The sequence below is a fragment of the Bison bison genome, unplaced genomic scaffold (genome assembly GCF_000754665.1).
Source record: "Bison bison bison isolate TAMUID 2011002044 unplaced genomic scaffold, Bison_UMD1.0 scf7180017864495, whole genome shotgun sequence".
In the NCBI taxonomy this organism is placed as follows: Eukaryota; Metazoa; Chordata; class Mammalia; order Artiodactyla; family Bovidae; genus Bison; species Bison bison.
In genome coordinates this window covers 1,117,426-1,136,486 of record NW_011495054.1, presented here as the reverse complement: position 1 = coordinate 1,136,486, position 19,061 = coordinate 1,117,426, and the positions used below count along the sequence as shown (strand labels likewise).

The window sequence follows — 19,061 nt, the reverse complement described above, 5'->3', positions numbered from 1 at the left end:
CTGATGCAAAGAACAGACTCACTGAAAAAGACCCGTGAACCGTGAACTTCCAGATGTTCAAGCTGGTTTTAGCAAAGGCAGAGGAACCAGAGATCAAATTGCTAACATCCACTGAATCATTACAGAGAAGGCAATGGCAACCCACTCCAGTACTCTTGCTGGAAATCCCATGGACAGAGGAGCCTGGTAGGCTGCAGTCCATGGGGTTGCAAAGAGTCGGACATGACTGAGTGACTTCACTTTCACTTTTCACTTTCATGCACTGGAGAAGGAAATGGCAACCCACTCCACTGTTCTTGCCTGGAGAATCTCAGGGACAGGGGAGGCTGGTGGGCTGCTGTCTATGGGGTTGCACAGAGTCCGACATGACTGAAGCGACTTAGCAGCACCAACAGCAGCTGAATCATCGAAAAAGCAAGAGAGTTCCAGAAAAACATCTATTTCTGCTTTATTGACTATGCTAAAGCCTTTGACTGTGTGGATCACAATAAACTGTGGAAAATTCTGAAGGAGATGGGAATACCAGACTACCTGACCTGCCTCTTGAGAAACCTGTATGCAGGTCAGGAAGCAACAGTTAAAACTGGATATGGAGCAACAGACTGGCTCCAAACAGGAAAAGGAGTATGTCAAGGCTGTATATTGTCACCCTGCTTATTTAACTTCTGTGTAGAGTACATCATGAGAAACACTGGGCTGGAGGAAGCACAAGCTGGAATCAAGATTGCTGGGAGAAATATAAATAACCTCAGATATGCAGATGACACCACCCTTATGGCAGAAAGTGAAGAAGAACTAAAGAGCCTCTTGATGAAAATGAGAGAGGAGAGTGAAAAAGTTGGCTTAACACTCAACATTCAGAAAACTAAGATCATGGCATCTGGCCCCATCACTTCATGGCAAATATATGGGGAAACAGTGGAAACAGTGGCTGACTTTATTTTTGGGGGCTCCAAAATCACTGCAGATGGTGATTGTAGCCGTGAAATTAAAAGATGCTTACTCCTTGGAAGGAAAGTTATGACCAACCTACACAGCATATTAAAAAGCAAAGACATTACTTTGTCAACAAAGGTCCATCTAGTCAAAGCTATGGTTTTTCCAGTAGTCATGTATGGATGTGAGAGTTGGACTATAAAGAAAGCTGAGCACAGAAGAATTGATGCTTTTGAACTGTGGTATTCGAGAAGGCTCTTGAGAGTCCCTTGGACTGCAAGGAGATCCAACCAGTCCATCCTAAAGGAGATCAGTCCTGAATATTCATTGGAAGGACTGATGCTGAAGCTGAAACTCCAAAACTTTGGCCACCTGATGCAAAGAGCTGACTCACTGGAAAAGACCTTGATGCTGGGAAAGATTGAGGGCAGGAGGAGAAGGGGACAACAGAGGATAAGATGGTTGGATGGCATCACCGACTCAATGGACATGGATTTGGGTGGACTCCGGGAGTTGGTGATGGACAGGGAGGCGTGGCATGCTGCAGTTCATGGGGCCACAAAGAGTCAGACACGACTGAGCTATTGAACTGAACTGATGCTGGGAAAGACTGAAGGCAGGAGGAGAAGGGGGTGACGGAGGATGAGATGGTTGGATGGCATCACTGACTTAATGGACATGAGTTTGAGCAAATTCCAGGAAATAGTGAAGACAGGGAAGGCTGGTGTGCCGTAGCCCATGGAGTCACAAAGAGTCGGATGTGACTGAGCGACTGAAGAACAACAAGGTGCTGGGTCATTAGAGAATTAACAATTGATAAATGCAATAATTGCAGCTACTCTGTGTTGGGTCTTTACTCTGTTGGGCACCATTCATTATAAGCACTTTCTCACTGAATTCTCACATAGCCAAATGATTAGAAGCTGTTGTTATTCCTGGGCGGTGGGGAATTATCTGTACTTTATGACTGGGGAAACCAAGGTTCAGAGAGCTTAAGCACGTTGCTCAAGGTCACACAGCAAATTCCTCCAAGGCCAGGGGCCTTCAGTGAACCACAGTGACAAAAATCACTGATCACAGACCATCGTAACAAACAGATAATCGGAACAGAATGAAATATTGCAAGAATTACCAAAATGTGACACAGAGACACAAAGTGAGCAAATACTTTTGGGAAAACAGCACCGAGAGACTTGCTGTTTCCTAAAGAATTTAGTACCACCGCTGGACAGCAGGCTCCCGTAGCACTGTGGCTGGGACCTTGGAATGATTTGATTTCTCATGTACAACTGCTCCTGGTCCAGAAGCAGGTGAGGGAGGCCTAGTCCAACCCCTGTGGGTCCTGCTGAGATCAGGGCTTGGGCTGGGGCGTGGGATGCATGCCCTCCCACCTGGGGGGCACCCCCAAGGTATGCACACTTCTGGGGTCAGCAGTTGGGATGGGAGGAGACTGGCCAGTTAATGGACCACTGCCCAGAGCCCCCTTTGGCTCTGAGCCAAAAGCCTCTTTGTTCCTTGTCACTGAATTGGGGGTGGTGGTGCTACTGGCTACTTTTAGCAGGTGAAGCCCCTGGGGAAGTGTCCCTTGTCTGTCTGTCTTTACTTCTCTTTAGTCTTTCCTGTCCCACGTTAATTATCCATTCCCCACCCCCACCACCATGCCAGGCACTGGGATAGAGCTGACAGTGACCATGGGTTCAGAGAGAGGATGGGCCCCATGGAAGACTCCAGCCCAGGCACGGCTCTCTCAAAGCTCCAGGGGGTTCTGCCCTTGTAGCTTTCCAGTGTGTCCCTTTAAGACTGGCCATGGGGATGCCACCTGCCACCCGGGAACACCACCTGACCTGACTCTAGTTGGGAGCGGTTCCATCTCTTGTCTTCTTCCTTATGCAGGAAAACCACACTGCAAAGTCCTGCTCAAACTTCATGACATCCCTTTGGGGTCAACCTCGGTCAGTCACCCAGAAATTGTCACGAGAGGCTGGGAGCCCAGCGTACAGACACTTGTTCTTGTGAGCTTGTGTGGCCAGTTGTCTCTGTTGTATCTGACTGTTTGTGACCCTATGGACGGTAGCCCACCAGGCTCCTGTGCCCATGGGATTCTCCAGGCAAGAATACTGGAGTGGGCTGCCATTTCCTTCTCCAGGGGATCTTCCCAACCCAGGGATGGAACCCGAGTCTCCTGCGTTGGCAGGTGGATTCTTTACTTCTGGGCCACTCAATTATCAAAGGGATCACAGATTCCAAGCCATCCTAACATGGTCCTGAGTTGCTATGAAGTCCCCTCTCATTAAGGTTGAATTAGGCTCCCCTAACCCTGCCACTTCCAATTCATATACTGATATCCTAACCCCCAGCACCACAGAATGTGACTTTATTTGGAAACAAGTCATCGCAGATGTATTAAATAGTTAGATGAGATCCTACTGGAGGGGAGTGGGAATTCAGTATGACTACTGTTCTATAAGAAGAACTCCACGTGAAGGCACAGAGGGAAGATGGTATGCAGAACGGGCCATGTCACTGACAGGTTGGGGAACCCTGATGCAGCCCGAGCTAAGCGAGGCACATGACATGTTCTCATCTGCACCCCTCAGAAGGTGTCCCCCAACCTTGGTCTTGGACTTGCAGTCTCCAGGACTGTGAGATGATACACTTCTATCACCAAAGCCACCCAGCGTGTGGGAATTTGTTACGGTGGCCCTCGCAAATGAACACATCTCATATCCAGAGTGGTGAATGCCCTGCAGTCCAGCTGCAGAGTGGATTGCCACAGTCCCCTCGCATTTCAGAAGCGGGCGCCCAGCGATGTCAATCACATACGCCCGGTGTCCCCCAGCACTCTGGGCCTGAGCAAGGGGTGGACTTGGAACCTTTCCAGGCTGCTTCTTCCCTCCTTTCTGCTTTGGTGACATCTCCCACATTCTGTGGGTGGAGATGACAGAGGGAGACAAAGGCTGTCGAGGGCTCTAGTTGGCATGAGCTGGTCGGTTGGACAAACACCCTGTGGATAGTGGCCAAGCCCCCAGGAGGGGCCCGGGGACTGAAGTCACCTACATGAGCGGCTCCTGTGGCCCTATGCATGGGGAGACATCGCCACTGAGCCAGCAGCAGCCTGGTACTTCCCTGCCTATCAGAGTCATGGTGGAGCAGAACCCGCTACTGTGTCCCAGCCAGGAAACACAGCCTCTAGGTGACCAATTTCCTATGACTCCCACTGTTGCTCCTATTATTAGACAGTCTCAGAGTTCTAGGAATGAGAATGAGCATCCGACGAAAGGAAAGAATGCCCATGTGCTGCCATGAATGGGGCTGTCCCGCTGTTCTGTGCCACTGAGGCGAGCAGCCCACATCCCGCCACCTGGGGGCATCCTGCCCTGGAAATCTCAGGGGACTTTGGGAGAGACGGGTTCAGCACGCAGCCACACGCCCAGTGTGCCCCAAGGCAGGGAGCAGAGCGCATCGCAGTCACCTCCAGGATCTTACCAGGGAGTCCTGATGTATCTGCTCTGCTGCTGATCCACCCTCATGAGCTCTAGCCCAACAAAGACCCCACCTTACTGCATTTATCTGTGGGCTGTGTGTAATAACATCCTCTCACGTCAGAAGCATAGGTTAAAGGGACTCAGGTTCAAATCCTAGCTCTGCGGCTTACTGAATGATCCTAGGCGAGTAACCTCACCTCTCTGAGCCTCAGTGTCTTCACCTGCAAACCAGGGCTTATTATACGTGGGATTGTTTTGTCTGGACAAAACAATGTGAATGCATGTAAGAGGGTTCATGCCATGCTCAGAACTTGGGAAATGTCCAAACAATGGTGGTGGTGGTGGTTTTTTCTTTTTTCTTAAAAATCAATTCATAGGTGCTTTAGAGCATTTTTTTTTGTTGTTTGTTTGTCCATAGAGAGATTTTTCAAACCGAGTCATCTATGGTTCGGAGAAGGTCAGACATGACTGAGCGACTTCACTTTCACTTTTCACTTTCATGCATTGGAGAAGGAAATGGCAACCCACTCCAGTGTTCTTGCCTGGAGAATCCCAGGGACGGGGGAGCCTGGTAGGCTACCGTCTATGGGATCACACAGAGTCGGACACGACTGAAGTGACTTAGCATAGCATAGCATAGCATCTATGGTTCCTTGGGTTTCCAAAATCTGAGATCACTAAAATGCTGATGTGAGCACCTGCATGGCTTATTCCTCGGCCCTAAGCCCAGGAGGTCTGGCCCTGGGCCCAGGGTGGTGTATGGACCTCCTGAGATGACATATGCAGTACAGAGTGTATGTGAAGTTTTCTTCAGAGGGAGGTTCTGGATGTTGTCAGATTTTCCAAGCAGTTCTCTGTCTACAAAGGGATCATCTCTGAGTATGCTCTGAATAGGTTGTTCGTGCCCAAGGGCTGGCCAAAGGGACCCATTGCTTACTAAGCCTGGGTGCCAAGTTGAAATACATTATCCCTATACTAACAATTGGGCAAAGTATGTACCATCATTCCCATTTTCCAGATGAGGAAACAGAGGCTTGGGGAGCTCAATCTGATAGCCAGACCCTGGACCTGGCCACTTGCTTGTCCCATGACTGGCTGGCACTGGCCAGGGATTTCAGCTCAGGACGCTCTGATCCCAAGGTGAGTCCTGTCCTTAGTACTGTGGTGCCTTGGGGAAACCCAATGAGGTACCGCAGCCAGGAAGTGCCCTTGGTCAGAGCCTCAGAAGCTTGACCCCATAGACCTCACCAGGCATGGAGGCACCAGAGCCCACAGGACAATGATGCTCAGGTCCACGAAGACTCCACGTCCCCTCCAGGAAGGACGAGTGCACTTCCCTCTCCAAGCGCTCCCCCAGTGCCTGGCTTGCCCCCTGGTGGGCCTTCTCTAGTGCTCTGCTGTGGGCTACAAACCCCAGGCAGGCAGTTGTTAAAAGCCTGGGTCCTGGCTGTTGCTTGTCAGTCGCTCAGTCACATCTGACTCTTTGCGACCCCATGGACTGCAGGCTTCCCTGGCCTTCGCCATGTCCTAGAGTTTGCTCAAACTTATGTCCATTGAGTCGGTGATGCCATCCAACCATCTCATCATCTGTCATCCCCTTCTCCTCCTGCCCTCAATCTTTCCCAGCATCAGAGTCTTTTCCAATCAGTCGGCCCCTGGAGGCAGGGAGAATGCTGATTCTACCACTGATCAGCTCTGTGATTGAGTGACTCACCTCATCCCTCTGAGCCTCACTTTCTATGTTTATACAGTGAAGCTAAATAGTACCTGCCTCACATGACAGGGTATTCTATTCTTCTTGTACTTTCTCCCATCAAGACCACCCTCTCTTCTCTCTCCATCTCCATCTATTTTCCTCTGAGCATGAACTCAATAAATGTTAGCAACAGTGACTGCTGTTGTTACTGTGTTGTTATCCACAGCGTGCACATTCACATCCGCTACTTTCCCCACATTTTAAGCTCCAGGAAGGCAATGATTGTTTATTTCCATGTCCCTAGCCCCTACCATAGTTGCTGGAGCCTAATACAGCATCAGGAAATGTTTGCAGCTGAACAATCAACTCAAAGAAAGTCCTGCTTACACCACTGACAGTTAACACCGAACATTCAGAGCCCCAGACGCACTTCATAAAAGTACAGTTTTCAGGAAGGTTCAGAGCAATTTTTGACTGATATATCCCTGCTAGGTTACTGGGGAGAGCTGGAGAAAGTTGGGACATGAACTTAACCTTAAGGCTATGTGCAATAGGACCAATTAAACCATCTTATGGCACATGTTTTGATATCTCCATCAACAATGGAATTTTAGGATGAAGGAAGCTTGTTGATATTTCTTATTATACTCTCCTTTTTGCTGTTGTTACTTAGTCGCTAGGTTGTGTCTGACTTTTTTGCGACCTCATGGACTGTAGTCTGCCGCAGGGATTAAAAAGTCATCTACCTTCCATTCTTCTAACTGCAAACGTTTTCGCCCGCCTGTGTATCCATACCATCCTTCCAGTTATCCATCCATCCATGCATCCAAATATCCATTCAAACATTCATCTATCGATCTATCCATCCATCCATCCATTCAAATACCCATCTAAGCATTCATCTGTCTGTCCATTTATTTACCCATTCATCCATCTATCCATCCATTCACGCATACACCTATTAGTACATCTATCAACCTATACACCCATCATTAATGTATATATTGAATACTTTCCAGCTTCCAGGCATTGTGCTAGACATTGTTGTGACCTATCACTGAATAACCTATGGATCCCACTTCCAAAGAATTTACATTCAAGAGAGACAAACAAGTAAACAGGTGTTTTCAATTTGGCACGATATGGGTGGGATATGGTGGAGTGTGTATGAGAGTCTAAGGGAGGACATAAGACCTAGGAGAGTCCAGCAAGAGTTCCTGCCAGAGGCAATGTCTACGCTGAGGCAGGAAGGACCAGCAGGGGATGCTCTGTAGGGAGATGGGCTGTCCTGGCAGCAGGAGCCACAGGTGCAGAGGCGAGGGCAAGAGGAAATGTGCTGAGCTGGGGGAAAGTTCTGTCCTGTCTGGATGGACCATGTGAAGTGAAGCTGGGAGGAATGAGAGAGTTGGCAAGAGTCCAGGGCCTTGAGTTGAGCTTGGACTTTGTCCCAAGAAACTGAGAAGCCATGGATGGTCATAAAGAGGCTTGAGTGAAGGGAGTGGCTTTAGAAACTTCCCTCTCACAGGAAATGGATTCTCTTTTTGAACAGGAATGGCACTTGGGAAGCAAGTCATCAAACTCAGAATGATACGAGAAAGTCTTCTTTCTTCTGAAATTTGCCGTCTCCTTTCCCAGAATCATTTTATGCCTGGCTGAAAATCCAGTGATCCTGGCAGGAGGGGAGGTAATTGTTCATTATCTCTCAGTCATTAATATTCTCCCTGAAGAAGCTTCCTTGAAGCTCTAATGGGAAATTCAGACCCCCAAGTCCAAGAGAGAATTTCTATAGAGCTTAATTACAGGCAATGATGTCTTTTGCTCATTCAGTAGTCATGTTCCATTTCCTACCCTGACCATGGTGGTGTTTGGGGGCCTGTTGCCAGGTTAGGGGTACCTACTATAGCCAAGGCACAGAGCACAGGATACAGACTCACTGCCACCTACTGTGTGCCAAGCACTGCTGGATCCATGAGAAACCACATCAGGACCCTGTCTTCCAGAAGCTTATAACCATATTAGGTAGATAGGATCTGTGTATAGAATGAATCAGTGATCCGCATGGATCAGGCAAGAAAAAGAGGGAGAAGAAAAAGAAAACAAGATAGAACATCAAGGTCTCATCTGAAATGGTCATGGAGTCAGAATACCCTGCTTGTGGCTGATGAAATAAGAAATGAAAGTGGAAGGCATTTCCTGAAGTTGCCAAGGTAACCAACGTGGGACTGAATATAGTGATAGACTTCCATTGGGAGGACAGGGCAGGACATGTTGATAGATAAGGTCTAAGGTCCAGAAATCAATAAGCATCAAGTATATGCGTGGATTTGAGAGATTTGGAGATAACCACAGAAGAAACTCCTAGAAGACGTAAGAACGGGAACCCCTGGGAAGCTGACTAAGGGTAGGAAGGGGTGGGACAAGGAGCTACTTCCCAGTGAAAGGCTTTGTCTCCTATTTATTTTTTACCATGTGAATGTTCTTAGATAAGAGATTTTAAACATTCAAATGGAGAGAAATCTTGGCTTAAAAGAGTCAGTGGCAAAAGCTACGTGCGTGGTGCAGGCAGTTAACACCACTGGCTTTGGAACAAAGGGTCTCTGGATGCAATTAAGAGGGGCTGTGAACTTGTATGGGAAAAAATAATTACATCTTTATGTTATTAACCTCGAGCTGAAATTTAGCATTTGCTTTCCTTACAAATACAGGGGAAAAGCCACATCGGTATTATCAGACTTGTGACTTTATCACTGATAGAAAATAGTAGGTATTTTCATATTACCTTTTAGCTGTTAACAAATATCCCAAAATATTTATGCTCATCACTTCTTCAAATTCACAGTGTGTTAGGCTCACAGCTACTCATTTAGTTAATGCATAAAGAAACACACGTATTCTCTATTTGTTTTTTATAAAAATACATTTTTAGTAACTACAACTCAACAAAATTGGTTCCTTCACAATCCTGTGTGTTATTTTTTATGCATTGAAAAACACTCTTCTGCCAAGGGGTCTGTGGGTTTTGCGAGAGGGCCAAAGGGTGTGTGGCATGAGATAGGTTGAAAAGCTTCTTTAGAGACAGGAGAGCAACTAGGGGTGAAGGTGTTTGATAAACTGGGGGGAAGAGGATTCACCTGTTGAGGGGAGCTGGGACTCAGGCTGATGGAGAGGAGGGTAGAGGGTGCTGATGGAAGGGATGTGCTGATCACACAGAGGTACGATCACAGGAACAGCAGCAGCAGAAGCTGCAACTTCTGAGCTCACAAGGTTCCAGACCTTTCTGTTTGACCTTGACAATAACTGTAAGAAGGTTTCTAATTCAATTTCCCTTTCAGAGCCAAGGAAACACGGCTGCAGACATGTTCAGGGGCTTGTCTGAGGTCCCATAGCTGGGGAGTCATAGAGCTAGAATTCACACCATGATCACCTTATCCCAACTTGCTTGTCTGTACTGCCAAGTATGGTAGAAGGTCTCAGTTAACCAACCAAGAAGCTGAGGATGGGACAAGTCAAGGGAAGCCGAGCCCAGAATCCCAGCATGCCTGGGAAAAGCTGAGCCTCTTTCCTTGCCTGGCTTCCTGCTAATCCCTCTCTCCTGGCACCTCATGGCTCTGGGAGGCTCCAGGAACCCCATGCCAGTTCTCTGGGCATTACTGTTAAGCCCAAACTCTGCCTAATCTGCCTTCAGCCCACCACTCAGACCTTCTGTCCCATTTTAGCTTTGGAGCCCTCCCGGCATCAAATCTTAACCATAACCTCCTAACTGGGCCCCCTAACTAGAATGCACATTTCTTCATAATACTAGATGTACCTGAACTAACATTTCTGAAATTGGGGTTCCCTTGTTGTTGTTCAGTCAGTCAGTCATGTCCAACTCTGCGACCCCATGAACTGCAGCACGCCAGGCTTCCCTGACCTAACTGTCTCCCGGAGTTTGCTCAAACTCAGGTCCATTGAGTCAATGATGACATCCAACCATCTCATCCTCTGTTGTCCCCTTCTCCTCCTGCCCTCAATCTTTCCCAGAATCAGGGTATTTTCCAATGAGTCGGCTCTTTGCATCAGGTGGCCAAAGTATTGGACAAATTATTGGCCAAAGTATTGGGGTCCCCACGGGGGTTCATAAGACACTCTGAACATTTAGAAGTGTTATCATTTATGTGTAGGACACGACCATCAGCCTTTCCTAGATCTGCTGATGACTGTCTCATATCTAGGAGCTGCCACATGATTCCAGTGACTGTTCTGTGATGATGGCAGCTGGGCTGAGCTGTCCTGCTTTAATTACTGCACAGGAATGAGAAGAAGCCACCGGCACAATACAGAAATGATCCTCCCCGTGCCTGGAGAAGGCCAAAGGCTGGAACACCATGTTATACAGACAGAGGGGTCTAAGCAGTGTGAGGAGAGAGGGAGGGAAAATCAAGTCCTCACAGGGCCTGGCAGGCGGAACCTGGGGGACCCCAGAGGGCCTTCTGGTCCATGCATCATGTATTATACTTATGTTGCAAACAGAACTTCACTCAAGCCATCACTTACACGTTTTGAGCTCACATCTGATTTGCTCTGTAATTGGGATGGTGTTCAATTTGTGGATTTGCTTTGGTTTTGTAGGAATATAAGCATGAAGAACTCGTACCTGCTGTTCTGCGGGTGCACAATTAAGCAGCATCATAATCAAAATATTTTACAACAACATTGAGGGAGAGTATCTGTGAGAATGTGCCCTTGAAAAGTGTGCCATGTTTGAAAGACATGGACCTATATGCCATCTTTTGAATCGTTTTAAAGTTTTCCCTTTCCATTTCTTTATTCTCTATTGAAGTATAGTTGATTTACAATGATGCGTTAGTTTCTGGTGTACAGCAAAGTGGGTCAGATATATAAGTGTGTGTCTTCCCCATTATAGGTTAGTACAAGATATTGGTCTCTGTGCTATATAGTAGATCCTCGTTGGTTAACTATTTTTTTTTAATTAATTTTTTATCGGAGTATGGTTGCTTTACAATGCTGTGCTGGTTTCTTTAAATTTATTTTTAATTGAAGGATAATTGCTTTACAGCATTGTCTTGGTTTCTGCCAAACACGGTCAACTATTTTACAGACAGTGGCGTATATCTGTTAATCCCAAACCCTAGTTTATCCCTCCCCAACCCCTCTCCCTGTTGGTAACCAAAAATTTGTTCCCTATATCTGTGAGTCTGTTTCTCTTTGGCAAATAGGTTCACTTGTATCGTTTCTTTGGATTCCACATACAAGTGATAAAGGATATTTGTCTTTCTCTGTCTGACTGACTTCTCTTAGTATGATGATCTCCAGGTCCGTCCATGTTGCTGCAACGGAAATCATTTTGTTCTTTTTTTTATTATATGCTATCATCTTGCAGGCTACACCCACTGCTCAAAAACTGTTGCTCACTTAGCGGTAAATTCCAATCCTGCCAATCCCCATGGACAGGCTCTTCAGTGCATCCAAATAGTCCGATTTAATCGTTTTCAGCTAGTCTCTGCCAGTTTCCATCCATGGCAGGTAAGGATAGGGGGTGCCAATGGCTCAAACCAGCACCTAAAACACCAATCAGTACCCGACGGGTAGCAACCACGACTAATACCAGCATCGTTGCTGGCTCATGGGACTGATGGAAGTGACACTCAATGGTATAAAAACATCCTCTCCTGACATAGCGGTCTTTGCGTCTCACAACCTGGTCAAGAGAATACAGGAGAAAATGAGGTAAAGGTGCCAGCCAGAGTGGAGAAACACCTGGGAAGGAGACATGGGAGGCTCCATGATGACACAGGGAAGAACATTCTGGACTGGAAAGCACAGTCTTGAGGGGATGGCCCAGCTCCGTGTGACCTTGGACAAGCTACCTAACCTCTCTGAGCCTTTGGCTTTCAGTATATGAAGGAGAACAAAGGATCGTCCCAGTCTTGCCCACTTCACAGAGCAGGTGGGAAGAAGGCCAGGGAAGGGACAAGGAAGAAGGCAGTGACAGCAACGTGAAAGGCTACCATTACTATCACTAGAGTAGCAGTGACGAGGCAGAGCCACTGAGGGAGGGAGAGACAGAGAAGGAGACCTTCATTGCCTCAACCGTCTGTCCCCTCCCCAGTGCTAACTTGGAACTGTCCTGAGAGATTTCCCTCCCAGCTCCCGCCCTTGGCTGCATCCAGCTCACACAGGCTCCCTGGGGCTGTCTTGCTGGCTGCTGAGGTCCCAATTGGAAGGCCAAAGGGTCAGGTCACAGCCCTGCTAGAAGAGGAACCTCGTGGGGACAGAGCATTGACCGCCCAGAGCAGGGATGCCCAAGGCTGGGCCTTGCTAAGCTCAGACCACACCACTGGGGTTCCGGAGCTCAGCACTGACCCTCTGTTCCTCTGAATGTAAGAGAGTCACCACTTCTATCTTCCTGAGGGTACTCGGGGGGCCCCGAGGTTAAGTAGGAAGATCCTTTGGGGGCGTTAGCTAATACGAAGATCCAGTGGGCAGAAGGCAGCTTGTTTCCTGAATCCATAGGGATTGCTGGCCAATTGCACAACTGGCTTCCTTAAGACTGAATTTGTTTTCTCTGCTTTGGGGTCTGAGTCTTTCAAAATATTTGGTCTTTATTTGAGATAGTTTGTTTTTCTTGTAAGCAGCGAATGTCTCTGTATAATGCATTGTTCCAGGGGAATCCTGGTGAGCATTTGCAAACCCATTTTTTTCCCCCTAAATTTTTTGAATAATGAGCTCCACTTTGATTTAAACATTTTTATAAGAATTTTTCCTGTTAATTCTAAAGTGATTTTTTAAAAAAGACATTTGGCAGGAGTGGGTGTGGGTGAGGAATGTGTCAAAGTTACAGACTCATTCATCCCTAATGAAGTGGAAGGGAAGTGGAACCAGAGGAGAACGAGGATAAAAAAAGAAAGTAATAGAATCAAAGGAGAAAAGAAATAGTGTAATGGATGTGTGTGGGCTTTGAATAGGCATCTTGCTACGTGGGTAAGTGCTTGAGCTGGAAGAGATACAGGGAGGAGCAGTCAGAGCTGGAATCTGGCCAGAAACAGAGTCCTGGGACCTGAAGGCACTGCCCCCACCTCCCTCTTGGCCTGGGGGCCTCAGTTGCCACATCTGTCGAATGGGTTGAAGCCATGTTCCCAGGGCTGCTGGGGGTGGGGCAGGGAACAATGAATGAATAGGAAAAGTGCAAGCTGTAGGGTGCTGTGCACGCACGAGTGGCTTATTGGGGTGGGCAGGCGGGGGTTGGACTGAAGGGGATTCAAGACTCTTTCTGGCTCTTAGAATCCAGAATTTGATGAAAATACATAGACACACACTTGCAAGTATAGACCCATGCACACAGATACACTCCCACCCCCACACACACACCCTTTCACTTGCTGGTTCTCACACACCCTCACGTGTGCCTGTGTATGTACCACACACAGGCAAGCTCATTCATTACACACCCCCCCACGGCCCCCACACACCATTCAATACACATGTGCATCCCCCCACCACAACTGCCCCCCCCCACACCCTCACAGGGGCTTCCTCACCACATGTACTCACACACGCTCATATACATACCCTCCACACTCTTTATCGCACACATTTGCCTTTAAACACATTCTTGCACACATCCACACCCTCCACAGCCCTGCACGCACATTCTCATGCACTCACGTGATCCTCAGTTAGACAGTCCCTCCTGGCCTGCACGCCACCTCCCTTTCCCAGCTGAGCTCTGGATGAAAAGTGAGGCAGGAGATGGATGGGCCCCAGGCTGGGCAGCTGGAGTTCGTCCCCTGTGGACAGACACTCCAAGATGGAGAGGAGGAGGAGCTGAGTCCTGCTCAGATAAGAGACCACGTATTCCGCATTGTCAAGGTCAAGGTGACCTTCCCAACTATGCTTGCCCAGAAAGGCTCCTTGGAGGTCAAAAGGGTGGGAGCGTCACCTCACAGTAAGTGATGTCAACCTACCCTTGCCTCTTCACCAGAATCCATCTTGGCTGAGAGGTGTGTGTGCACACGTGGGAGGATTCTGACTTAAACCAAATACGACCTTGGAATCAGGCAAAGCAAGACAAGTGGCCAAAGGAAACCAGGAAGAGATGCCCCAAAGAAGTGATTCAAGCTACCACGGCGGGTGTGCCTCTGAGTCCACCAATGTGTCTATTTACACATACGGTACTCTTCCTCCTAATAAACATTTTACTTGCTCCACTACTTTCCATCTTTGTGGGAATTCTTTTCTGCAAAGCCGAAGAGCAAGGGCCTTGTCATGGGCGACTGGTCTAGTGACGAGGACTTAGCGCTCACTGCCACTCTCTGGCTGGGAACTGAAACCTGGCTTCACGTCGCTGCAGGCCGAGGCCACCCAAGGTCAAAAGCAGAGTAGATCCTCTGTCCTCTGCCCATGCTGAGCTCACGCCTCACTGCCCTGAACCCAGGCCTCTGCCCCGCACTCCCCCCACTCCTACCATGCCCAGAAACCGCTCCAAGCTTCCATCTTCTCAACCCCTTGGCCATGTCCCTCTTTCTGTCCCCTGTCCTTGGTGTTTAATGACCCCCCTCCCCACCACAAACTGAGTTCCATGAGATTAGGGATCCTTTCTGTCTTACAAACACATCCTCAGAGCCTGGCACACGTAGCCAGCGTTCTGGAAATAGCTGTTGAATAAATGAATGGATGGATGGATGGATGGTTGGACAAGGGTGTGGTGCCTAGAGGAAGAGATTGTCTGCTCAGACCCGGGCTCTGAGTTTTGGGAGCAAGGTGTGGGGAGACCATGGGGGCCTTCCCCCTCTCGGTCAGTTTCAGGGCACTGTTTCCTCCTGGGGGCAACTCTGCTCCGTCCACACGCATCCCCTCTTTGCCTCCACCTGAAGGACCCAAAGTACCGATGACACTCGGGACCTGACCCTGGCAGCCGTTTCTGGCTTGCCTCCCAGGGCTCCCAGGTCTCTCTGGGACTCGCGGGAAAGAACTAGACTCTGTAGGCTCACAGCACTCTATAACCTGACCCCACGTCCATCCACCAGCTCCACCATCTGCAGCATCCCAGCACTTACCGTGTGTCCCAGGAATGGGGCCACTCGGATCACATGCAAGTCCTACCCACTGTTCCAGGAGGGAGCCCCAGGTAGCATCCACAGCGGAGAGCCGACCAAGCAGAGGCTCCGGGAGGGAAGGACCTGGCCTGGGGCCGTCACCTGGCAAATGGCAGTGCTAGGATTTGAATCCAGGCCCCAGGCTGCTTGAGGCCACGTTTCCCTGACTTCCCACAGTGGGTCTGGGGCCCCCTTCTGGCCTCCGCCAGCCCTCTGTGCTTCTCCACTGGGCCAGGGCACCCTCCCTCACCCGTCCACTGCCTGCCTCCTCCACCCTACTAGGAAATTCTCAGGGGCGGCACAGGAGGCCAATTTGGTGCCTTGCCCGAGTGTCCTTTGTCCAGCAATGTGCGCACTCCCCAGCTGCTGATCTTTATTCCCGGAGAATGGCCTTATGTAGCCAAGCCGGTTTGTTGGGGAAAGATGACACCCCTCACCCTAACAGCACCAGTGACTAGCCAACATGGGGATCCTAAAGGCTCGCCCCCTTGCCTCAAGGTGGGATCAACTCTGCCGTGCCACTCACACTCTGGAGCCCCCATGGGGTCAGCTGAGCGTCTCCAGGCTTGTTAAGCCCCTTCGGCTGCCCTCTCCTGCTTCCCTCACTCTCCCTTTCTAGAAAGCATTCCCTCCACCTGTTAATCATTATAACCCCAGTGCCAAGATCAAGGCCAGGTGGCAGTATCCCTTACTGAAGGAAGGAGCCATTCCTTCTGCCCTCAGTGCAAAGGCTGTGTTGAGGATCAGTTCTTGGCAGAGGGAAGGAGCGTGGTTTACCATCGTCACCCCTCTAATCCTTGTGCCTTGACCAGTACCCTGCCTGGAGTAGGAGCTTAGTGAGTGTTTGCTGAGTGAGTGAATCAATGAATGAATCAATGAATGACTGCCTCATCTTTCCCCGGCCCCCATGCCTGCCTTTCTCCAAACATTTCAGGCCACCTCGCCTTCACCTGCCAGGTGACCTCACCTGCCATGTCCACCCTGGCTGGCTTTGACTTCACACCAAAGTGCTTTGCCAGCTGCCCACACACCCCAGGGTTTCACTGAGGGACCTTGGCCTCCTCCCCAAGGGCAGGGGATGAGAGGGAGCCCGGGCTGCACTGGGCCAGACCCCCACCAGAGATTCACACCCAGGCCATCTCTGCTCTGCTCTACTTTTGGACAAAAGTGCTCTGCGGCTGCAAAGACTCGGGAGCTCTTTGCATTTTCCAGCTGCCCCACTGCCCGCTTGAATGGGGCACATTCTCCCTTTTGTCGCCCCACTCAAATTTTGTTTGTAGATGTTCTGCTCATGTCCCTATCTAGACGGAAACTCCCTAAGGACTCTAGCCTAGAGGTTAAAAGCTTGGGCTCTGGAGCCAGAAAGGCCTGTGGCAGGTCATGAAGCCCCCTCACAGCCTCATTTTTGTATAGCTATGAAATGAGGAAGTAATAGGGCTGCCAGCTGACCTGGGCACAACTTCAAAAAGATGAATCCTGTATATGCCCGACTTGTGGAAAATAATAAGTGGCACCTTCTAGTATTTATTAGTTACCTGAGCAAGTGCCTCAGGCATACCTGGTAGTTAATCATCAAAATGATCACAATTTCCTTTGGAAAAGGAAGTTAAACCACGTGTGTGTGTAAAGCTCACCCTGTTCTTGTCATGACCACTGGGTTCCAATGAAAGTTACTAATTCCAGGTAAACACTGGGGACATTCTAGTGGCAGCTGCATGGCTAAATGGGGCCCTTATGCCTTGCTGCGAAAGGACCAGAGAAGGGCCCTCAAGGTTCTTCTGTTTCTTAAGCACCTGGCTTTCTTCCAGATCCAGGCTTGCTGTGTACAGACAGCAAGGAAAGTTGGAAGAGAGGATGATTTCTCATTTCCCAGACTCGCTGGTGCAACTGCAGTGGCGAGCCCAGCATAGTGGTGCATAGCACTTGCTCCATAAATATTGTGGGGTGAATGAAGGAATAATTCCTTTTATGGATTAAAAGGAATGGATTTGAACTCTACCACGAAATGTCACCACCAAGTTTAGGGGTCTCTCAATCAATACTTGTGAGTGAGTGAATGAATTCCAGGTTCACTCTCACAATGCCAGTTCTGAGCCCAGGTTGTAGCCTGGAGGAGGCCTGTGATAAATATTTATGGAGGAATGAACTAGATCCAGTACTTCCCAGAAACCAGCTGAGCTTCAGCTGTGGTCGCCCCCGCTCACGCCAGGCCCACAGACAACATTCCAGGGACCGAGCCTTCGGATTCCAGCCACCAGCCTGTCTTGGCCTCAGCCAGCCCAGTGGGAATGGTGCCTTGGACACAGAGCAAGTTCAGGGCCTGGGGTGCACGACTGGGACCTAGCTGGCTCGCCAGGGAGCTCGTGGGTGCTCCCCTTGGGAAACACTGCCCCCTAACCTCCACGATGGACTGAGCTGGCAAGAGCAGACTGCAGCGACCCAGGGACACTGCCAAGGAGCCCCCGTCTGCACAGCACTGGCATCAATACAACCACACACATACACACAGATGGGGACGTGTAGCTGTGCCCTGCTGCCCACAGGGCTCTCTGCCCGCAGCCCGTCCTTCCTCCCGAGCCCACGTGTCGGAGCCAACCACGTGTTGGAGCCACCATCCAGAACGGGCTCCAGTGATCCACACAGGTGATCCTCCTCAGCTCCTAAAGTCACCCCACGTGGTGCAAGCACGTGGACACACACCAGCATAGCTCCATCCCCCCAGGGTCCGCCATCCTGTTCCAAACACACCTTGCCTCCGCCCCAAGCTGGCGGAGGCTGCAGACCACCCAGTGGTACCACCAAGGGACAATGCCATCTGTCACCAGGGACCCGGTTCATGGATAATAGCACACCTCTCAGCCAGGAACTGGGCCCACAGGTCAAAGTGTGGGCCCCAGGACAAGTCACCGTGTAGCTGGGAGGTACCGAGCTGGACCTCTCTCTGACCAGCCCCCTAGTCTGTGCCATGGGTTGGCAGCTGTCCCCTCCTTTGCCACTACTGGGACTGACTCCCCACTGGGTATCATGGGGTAGCTCGGACCCCGCAGAAGCCTGCATGCTGGATGACGCCCCAGGAGCCTCTGGGGTCCTAGGCCAGGGCCCTACTTGCCCCCGGCTGTGCACCGAACCATGCGGCACTCTGAAATCAGAGGACTCCCACTGAGCTCTGGCTTGGGGAGGGAGCAGCCCCCCATGTCAGCTTCCTGCAGGGGTCTCATGCCAGGCAACCAAACGGGGCCACCCCACGACATGAGCTGGCGGGCTGGAGGAACATGCGTGGCCTTGGGTGCCCAGACGGGCTGGCACAAAGAGCCAGTTCTTTCAGGGTGACGAGGAAAGAGTTGGGACCCTAAAGCTTCCCTCTGGGCTGACTGGCTCTTTGTTCACCCCTCAGGTCCCCTTCAGCCACAGGCGGGGGGTGGCCCCTGCAGCTGCACGATCCAGGGAGAAGGCCTCCAGGCTGGCATTTGGTCCCTGCAGGTCAAGCCAAAGCAAAGGGGGTCAGGGATGCTAGAAGCCTGAGATGCCCCAGCAAAGCAGAGACTGCAGTGAGCCCCTCTGCCCCACCACGGCCCAGTCGGGCTAGCCAGGCCCGCCGGCCTGGGAGTGGGCCCCCCAACCTGGGTACTCACTGGCTCCGGCGAGGCCTTCTCCTGGCGTGGTGGCAGGCGCCCCTCTCAGGCCGTGCTCCCCATCTGGAGAAGCCAGCGGCACTAATCAGCCGCCTGGCGTGGCGTGAGCCTTGTGGCTGGGGCTTAATTGACACCAGGTGGCCCCTCCCCAGGGGCAGGCTGGGAGGCGGCTCTGCCGGGGCCAGGGGGTCAAAGCTGGGGCAAGGGGGCCTGC

The 19,061-nt window shown here is 50.2% G+C and overlaps 1 protein-coding gene across 2 annotated transcripts in view; it reads right to left on the bottom strand.

The window, feature by feature from the left end:
* Nucleotides 1-19,055, bottom strand: part of NOS1 (nitric oxide synthase 1 (neuronal)) — a 195,272-nt gene extending 176,217 nt beyond the window's left edge. For both annotated transcript variants that reach the window (XM_010828540.1, XM_010828544.1), the window contains exon 1: nucleotides 18,848-19,055. The gene's annotated coding sequence lies outside the window, so the exon portion shown is untranslated. The remainder of the gene's footprint in view (nucleotides 1-18,847) is intronic.
* Nucleotides 19,056-19,061: the final 6 nt, after the last annotated feature.